Below are 9095 nucleotides of genomic sequence, written 5' to 3'. Positions count from 1 at the left end.
GACTATAACTTGGTGTTGTAAAATTGTTTCCATTGTTTGGGGAAGAGGTTTACTCACTGATACCGTGGCATTCTCTGGATGTGGGCATAGCTGGCATTAATTACCCATCCCTGGTTGTTTTGAGGAGGTGGCGATGGGCCTTAACTGCTGCAGTCCCACGGTGGGACTAGGGAGGGAATTCCAGGATGTTGCTCGATGATAAAGGGAGGGTGATCTATTTTTATTTACACTCGGGATGTGGGCACTGCTGGCAAGGCTGACATTTATTGTCCTGAGAAGTTGGTGGGCTTTTTTTTTGTAGCGGTTTGATACAATTGAGTGGTTTGCTAGGCCACTTCAGAGGGGCAGTTAAGAGTCAACCATGTTGATGTGGGACTAAAGTCCACATAGGCCCAGAATGGGTAAGGATAGCAGGTTTCCTTCCCTGAAGGTCATTAATCAACCAGTTGGGTTTTTACGGCAATTTTCGCTGATACCAGCTTTGGGTTCCGGCAGGACCACTCAGCTCCAGACCTCATTACAGCCTTGGTCCAAACATGGACAAAAGAGCTGAATTCCAGAGGTGAGGTGAGAGTGACTGCCCCTTGACATCAAGGCAGCATTTGACTGAGTGTGGCACCAAGGAGCCCTAGTAAATTGAAGTCAATGGGAATCAGGAGGAAAACTCTTCAGTGGCTGGAGTCATATCTAGCACAAAGGAAGATGGTAGTGGTTGTTGGGGGCCAATCATCTCAGCCCCAGGACATTGCTGCAGGAGTTCCTCAGGGCAGTGTCCTGGGCCCAACCATCTTCAGCTGCTTCATCAATGACCTTCCCTCCATCATAAGGTCAGAAATGGGGATGTTCGCTGATGATTGCACAGTGTTCAGTTCTATTCGCAGCCCCTCAGATAATGAAGCAGTCCGAGCCCACATGCAGCATGACCTGGACAACATCCAGGCTTGGGCTTATAAGTGGCAAGTAACATGCGCGCCTGGCAAGTGCCAGGCAATGACCATCTCCAACAAGAGAGTCTAACCACCTCCCCTTGACATTCAACGGCATTACCATTGCCGAATCCCTCACCATCAACATCCTAGGGGTCACCATTGACCAGAAAACTTAACTGGACCAGCCATATAAATACTGTGACTACAAGAGCAGGTCAGAGGCTGGGTATTCTGCGGCGAGTGACTCACCTCCTGACTCCCCAAAGCCTTTTCACCATCTACAAGGCACAAGTCAGGAGTGTGATGGAATACTCTTGCCTGGATGAGTGCAGCTCCAACAACACTCAAGAAGCTCGACACTGTCCAGGACAAAGCAGCCCGCTTGAATGGCACCCCATCCACCACCCTAAACATTCACTACCTTCACCACCGGCGCATCCTGGCTGCAGTGTGTACCATCCACAGGATGCACTGCAGCAACTCGCCACGACTTCTTCGACAGCACCTCCCAAACCCGCGACCTCTACCACCTAGAAGGACAAGGGCAGCAGGCACATGGGATCAACACCACCTGCACATTCCCCTCCAAATCCACACACCATCCTGACTTGGAAATATATTGCCGTTCCTTCATCGTTGCTGGGTCAAAATCCTGGAACTCCCTTCCTAACAGCACTGTGGGAGAACCTTCACCACACGGACTGCAGCGGTTCAAGAAGGCGGCAAACCACCACCTTCTCAATTAGGGATGGGCAATAAATGCTGGCCTTGCCAGCGATGCCCACATGCCATGAACGAATAATAAAAAAACAAACAGCTGAGCACCCCAACTTCCCTTCCTGGCCCCTATGTTAGCTGATATTCTTAACAGTTTCCCCTCCTCAGGGTACTGTCCCCCTCCCTTTCAAATCTGCCGTCATCATCCCTTCCTCAAAAAACCCCGCCCTCGGCCCCCTCTGTCCTTGCAATCTACTGCCCCATCTCCAACCTCCCTTTCCTCTCCAAAGTCCTTGAACGTGTTGTCGCCTCCCAAATCCGTGCCCATCTGTCCTTCAACTCTATGTTTGAATCCCTCCCACCAGGTTTCCACCCCTATCACAGTACTGAAATGGCCCTTATCCAAACCACAAATTATATCCTATGTGACTTTTTTTAAAATTCGTTCACGGGATGTGGGCGTCGCTGGCGAGGCCAGCATTTATTGCCCATCCCTAATTGCCCTTGAGAAGGTGGTGGTGAGCCGCCTTCTTGAACCGCTGCAGTCCGTGTGGTGACGGTTCTTCCCACAGTGCTGTTAGGAAGGGAGTTCCAGGATTTTGACCCAGCGACGATGAAGGAACGTCGATATATTTCCAAGTCGGGATGGTGTGTGACTTGGAGGGGAACGTGCAGGTGGTGTTGTTCCCATGTACCTGCTGCTCTTGTCCTTCTAGGTGGTAGAGGTCGCGGGTTTGGGAGGTGCTGTCGAAGAAGCCTTGGCGAGTTGCTGCAGTGCATCCTGTGGATGGTGCACACTGCAGCCACAGTGCGCCGGTGGTGAAGGGAGTGAATGTTTAGGGTGGTGGATGGGGTGCCAATCAAGCGGGCTGCTTTATCTTGGATGGTGTCGAGCTTCTTGAGTGTTGTTGGAGCTGCACTCATCCAGGCAAGTGGAGAGTATTCCATCACACTCCTGACTTGTGCCTTGTAGATGGTGGAAAGGCTTTGGGGAGTCAGGAGGTGAGTCACTCACCGCAGAATACCCAGCCTCTGACCTGCTCTTGTAGCCACAGTATTTATATGGCTGGTCCAGTTAAGTTTCTGGTCAATGGTGACCCCCAGGATGTTGATTGTGGGGGATTCGGCGATGGTAATGCCGTTGAATGTCAAGGGGAGGTGGATAGACTCTCTCTTGTTGGAGATGGTCATTGCCTGGCACTTGTCTGGCGCGAATGTTACTTGCCACTTATGAACCCAAGCCTGGATGTTGTCCAGGTCTTGCTGCATGCGGGCTCGGACTGCTTCATTATTTGAGGGGTTGCGAATGGAACTGAATACTGTGCAGTCATCAGCGAACATCCCCATTTCTGACCTTATGATGGAGGGAAGGTCATTGATGAAGCAGCTGAAGATGGTTGGGCCTAGGACACTGCCCTGAGGAACTCCTGCAGCAATGTCCTGGGGCTGAGATGATTGGCCTCCAACAACCACTACCATCTTCCTTTGTGCTAGATATGACTCCAGCCACTGAAGAGTTTTCCTCCTGATTCCCATTGACTTCAATTTTACTAGGGCTCCATGGTGCCACACTCGGTCAAATGCTGCCTTGATGTCAAGGGCAGTCACTCTCACCTCACCTCTGGAATTCAGCTCTTTTGTCCATGTTTGGACCAGGGCTGTAATGAGGTCTGGAGCCGAGTGGTCCTGGCGGAACCCAAACTGAGCACCGGTGAGCAGGTTATTGGTGAGTACGTGCCGCTTGATAGCACTGTCGACGACACCTTCCATCACTTTGCTGATGATTGAGAGTAGACTGATGGGGCGGTAATTGCCGGATTGGATTTGTCCTGCTTTTTGTGGACAGGACATACCTGGGCAATTTTCCACATTGTCGGGTAGATGCCAGTGTTGTAGCTGTACTGGAAGAGCTTGGCTAGAGGCGCAGCCTAGTTCTGGAGCACAAGTTTTCAGCACTACAGCTGGGATGTTGTCGGGGCCCATAGCCTTTGCTGTATCCAGTGCACTCAGCCGTTTCTTGATATCACGTGGAGTGAATCGAATTGGCCGAAGACTGGCTTCCGTGATGGTGGGGATATCGGGAGGAGGCCGAGATGGATCATCCACTCGGCACTTCTGGCTTAAGATGGTTGCAAATGCTTCAGCCTTGTCTTTTGCACTCACGTGCTGGACTCCGCCATCATTGAGGATGGGGATGTTTGCAGAGCCTCCTCCTCCCATTAGTTGTTTAATTGTCCACCACCATTCACGACTGGATGTGGCAGGACTGCAGAGCTTTGATCTGATCCGTTGGTTGTGGAATCGCTTAGCTCTGTCTATAGCATGTTGCTTCCGCTGTTTAGCATGCATGTAGTCCTGAGTTGTAGCTTCACCAGGTTGGCACCTCATTTTTAGGTACGCCTGGTGCTGCTCCTGGCATGCTCTTCTACACTCCTCATTGAACCAGGGTTGATCCCCTGGCTTGTTGGTAATGGTAGAGTGAGGAATATGCCGGGCCATGAGGTTACAGATTGTGCTGGAATACAATTCTGCTGCTGCTGATGGCCCACAGCACCTCATGGATGCCCAGTGGTAAACTGTGACCATGGTAAACTATCCTTCAGCTGCCTAGGCCCTAATCTCTGGAATTCCCTCCCTAAACCTCTCTACCTCTCTCTCCTCCTTTAAGGCACTTGTTAAAAGCTTTTTGACCAAGCTTTGGTCACCTGTCCTAATATCTCCCTATGTGGCTTGATGTCAAATTTTGTTTGGTAACGGTCCTGTGAAGCGACTTGGGACGTTTTACTATGTTAAAGGCACTATATAAATGCAAGTTGTTGTTGTTGGTCCAGATAGATTGCATCCGTACATATTAAAAGAAGATAGGGAAGAGCTAGCAGAGACATATATATATATATACATGCACAAAGATTCATTAGGAAAGGGAATAGTGCCAGAGAACTGATGGACTTGTAAAAGGTAGGTCATGCCTGACAAACCTGATTGAATTTTTTTGAAGAGGAGACTAAAGTAGTGGACAGGGGAATGTCAATGGATGTTATTTATATGGACTTCCAGAAGGCATTTGATAAGGTCCCACATAAGAGACTGTCAGCTCAGATAGAAGCCCATGGAATTGAGGGAAAAGTACAGACTTGGTTAGGAAGTTGGCTGAGTGAAAGGCGACAGAGAGTAGGTACTCACAATGGCAGGATGTGACTAGTGGAGTCCCGCAGGGATCTGTCTTGGGGCCTTAATTATTCATAATATTTATTAACGACTTAGATGAAGGCATAGAAAGTCTCATATCTAAGTTTGCCGATGACACAGCGATTGGTGGCATTGTAAGCAGTGGTGATGAAAATATAAAATTACAAAGTGATATTGATAGATTAGGTGAATGGGCAAAACTGTGACAAATGGAATTCAATGTAGACAAATGTGAGGTCATCCGCTTTGGATCAAAACAGGATAGAACAGGGTACTTTCTAAATGGTAAAAAGTTAAAAACAGTGGATGTCCAAAGGGACCTAGGGGTTCAGGTACATCGATCATTGAAGTGTCATGAACAGGTGCAGAAAATAATCAATAAGGCTAATGGAATGCTGGCCTTTATATCTCAAGGACTAGAGTACAAGGGGGCAGAAGTTATGCTGCAGCTATACAAAACCCTGGTTAGGCCGCACCTGGAGTACTGTGAGCAGTTCTGGGCACCGCACCTTCGGAAGGACATATTGGCGTTGGAAGGAGTGCAGCGTAGGTTTACGAGAATGATACCCGGACTTCAAGGATTAAGTTACGAGGAGAGATTACACAAATTGGGGTTGTATTCTCTGGAGTTTCGAAGGTTAAGGGGTGATCCGATCGAAGTTTATAAGATATTAAGGGGAACGGATAGGGTGGATAGAGAGAAACTATTTCCGCTGGTTGGGGATTCTAGGAGTAGGGGGCACAGTCTAAAAATTAGAGCCAGACCTTTCAGGAGCGAGATTAGAAAACATTTCTACACACAAAGGGTGGTAGAAGTTTGGAACTCTCTTCTGCAAACGGCAATTGATACTAGCTCAATTGCTAAATTTAAATGTGAGATAGATAGCTTTTTGGCAACCAAAGGTATTAAGGGATATGGGCCAAAGGCAGATATATGGAGTTAGATCACAGATCAGCCATGAGCAGGCACGAGGGGCTGAATGGCCTACTCATGTTCCTATGTTCCTATGTCCCTATGACAGCTAATGTTATTCTTCTGTTTAAAGAGGGAGGTGGAACAAGTCCAGGGAACTATAGACCAGTTAGCTTAACATCGATGGTAGGAAAGATAATGGAATCTTTACTCAATGATGTAACAGAAAAACATCTAGAAACTCAAGATATAAAAAAGAATAGTCAGCACGGATTTCAAAATGCAAGTTCATGCTTGACCAACATTATTGAATTCTTTGAAAAAGTAACAGAAAGAGTAGACAAGGGTAGTGTAGTAGATATAATATATTTGGATTTTCAAAAGGCCTTCAATCAGGTAGATTCATGACTAAGGTCAGAGGACGTGGAGTCAGGACAGGTAGTAGAATGGATAGCAAACTGACAAAAAAACAGACAATGCAGAGGAGGGGGATTTACTCAAGACAGACGGAAGGTGGGAAGTGGTGTTCCAAAGGGATCAATGCTGGGACCACTGTTGTTCATCATTTACATAAACAATTTGGACTCTGGAATGGGAAGTACGTTTTCAAAATTTGAGGATGACACCAAATTGGGGGATATAGTTAATACTGAGGAACACTGCGACAAAATACAAGCAGAAGTTAATAAATGTGTCGAATGGGTGCGTAATTGGCAAAGAGATCTAGGGGTACTAATTCACGAATCATTAAAAGTAGCAACGCCATAAACAATGTAAACAATGCACTGGGGTTCATTTCCAGAGGAATAGAATTGAAAAGCAGAGAAGTTATGTTAAACTTATATAGAGCCTTGGTTAGACCCACACTTGGAGTATTGTGCACAGTTCTGGTCTCCATATTACAAAAAGGAAATAGAGGCACTGGAGATGGTGCTAATAAGATTTACAAGGATGATACCAGAACTGAGAGGTTGTAACTATCAGGAAAGATTGAACAGGCTGGGGCTCTTGTCTCTAGAAAAGAGAAGCGATAGAGGTCTTTAAAATTATATGAAGTGGTTTTATAGGGTAGATGTAGAGATGTTTCCACTTGTGGGGGAGTCCAAAACTAGGGATCTTAAATATAAGATAGTCACTAATAAATCCAATAAGGAATTCAGGAGAAACTTCTTTACCCAGAGAGTGGTGAGAATGTGGAACTCGCTACCACAAGGATTGGTTGAGGCGAATAGCATAGATACATTTAAGGGGAAGCTAGATAAATACAAGAGGGAGAAAGGAATAGAATATAGATAGGATATGCTGATAGGGTGAGATGAAGTAGGGTAGGAGGAGGCTCGTGTGGAGTATAAACACCGGGGTAGACCTTTTGGGCCGAATGGCCTGTTTCTGAGCTGTACATTCTATGTAATTCTATGTAACCTGAACTTGCATCACTATTTGCTGGGTCAAATCTGTAATCACCCCAGTGTCACTTACGACACTGTAGCCTTGCTGGAAGAAATGTGTGGAGAGCACCATGTCCATCATCACATTGTGAAGGTCTCCGGTCGACTGTTTCATCCAAATGTCTTGTCAGATATCAAAACTGTGTAAGGAATAGATTCTAGAAGAGGCCATTTTAACCCCTTGAAGACTGATTCTTTTACTATTTTAAGTACTTCACTCTTAGTTTTTGACTCTGTCTTCCCACTTTGATAAATAAAACCTATTAGTTTTTGCCTATTGGTCTGTCCTGCCTTAGGGAGGAGGGAGGAGAACATGGGGCATGATTTTATCAGGAGCCGGGAAGGAGGCGGGGGGAGGTGGAATTCCTGACGGGAACCTGGGATAAGTGTTAGATGGGGGTGGGGGGGATCGGTCATCATTGCGGGGGGGGGGTCTGTCATCGGGGGGGGGGGGGTCAGTCATCGGGGGTGGTTGGGGGTCACGGAGGGGTCAGTCATCAGGGTGCTCAGTCGTCGGGTCATTGCAGGGATCGGAGATCATGAGGGGGGGCTGGAGATTGTGGGGTGGGTCGGAGATCGTGGAGGGGTCGGAGATCGTGGAGTGGTCGGAGATCATGAGGAGGGTGTTGGAGATCGTGGGGGGGTCGAAGATCGTGAGGGGGTCGGAGACCGTGGGAGGGGGTCGGAGATCGTGAGGGGGGTCATAGTTCGTGGGGCGCTCAGAGATCGTTGGGGGGGGCGTTGGAGATCGTGAGGGGGGGGGCGTAGATCGTGTGGAGGGTTGCTGCAGGTAGGCTTGTTGGGCTTGGGAGATGCACTCCTGCTCCTTCGGGCCCACAAGCTGTGCTATAAAGGCGCTTACCTGCAGTTTTGGTCCTTCTTGCCTCCTCTCATGCGGCGTGAAGCAGAAGGCCCGGGAATCCCGGCCCCCAGGGATTAAAAACAAACCAGCTGTTAAAATGGAGGCCCGCAGCCTCCTTGAAAGCTTTTAGTGACCAACCTGCCTCCTAAGAGTGGGTTGGTTGCTCACCCCTCGTCCCGCCTCCGTTAAAACTGGAAATGAACGGCTTGGAGGTGGGTTGGGGGGCGGGTTTTAGATTTAAAAAATTATTCCTGCACTCCCCCACCCCGGCTGCCCTCAATCCACCCCTTTTTCTGAGTCAAAATCATGCCAATGATCTCCGGCCTGCCATATCACAACAAAAGCGTCATTGTTTGTTCTGGGACACGACCTCAGGCACGGAGGGCAGATGGCAGGACACCATTAATAGGAGGCTCAGTCTGCCTTTTTCGCTTTGAACACTGGCTGAAGGTGTGGGGAGTGGGTTCAAACCATGGCTCAGTCGGTAGCACTCCCACCTCTGAGTCAGAAGGTGGGTTCGAGTCCCACTCCAGAGACTTTAGCACAAAATCTAGGCTGACACTCCCAGTGCAGTACTGAGGGAGTGCTGCACTGCCGGAGGTGCCGTCTTTCGGATGAGACTGAGGCCCCGTCTGCCTTCTCAGGTGGATGTAAAAGATCCCATGGCACTATTTCAAAGAAGAGCAGGGGAGTTCTCCCCGTTGTCCTGGCCAATATTTATCCCTCAATCAACATCACTAAAAATAGATTATCTGGTCATTATCTCGTTGCTGTTCGTGGGATCTTGCTGCGCACAAATTGGTTGCCGCGTTTCCTACATTACAACAGTGACTATACTTCATTGGCTGTAAAGTGCTTTGGGACGCCCTGAGATCATGAAAGGCGCTATATAAATGCAAGTTCTTTCTTTCTTTAGGGGGAATGGGGAAAGCGACTTCCTTGTGAGCTCCACCTCTTACCCCTTCTCTCAGGTTGGTCTGGTCTGGCTGGAAGCTGTGTGTAGCTTTTGAAATTCTTTACAACAGGAAGGTTTTTTG

The sequence above is a fragment of the Heptranchias perlo genome, chromosome 37 (genome assembly GCF_035084215.1).
Source record: "Heptranchias perlo isolate sHepPer1 chromosome 37, sHepPer1.hap1, whole genome shotgun sequence".
Classification (NCBI taxonomy): domain Eukaryota; kingdom Metazoa; phylum Chordata; class Chondrichthyes; order Hexanchiformes; family Hexanchidae; genus Heptranchias; species Heptranchias perlo.
This window is presented reverse-complemented; position numbering follows the sequence as displayed.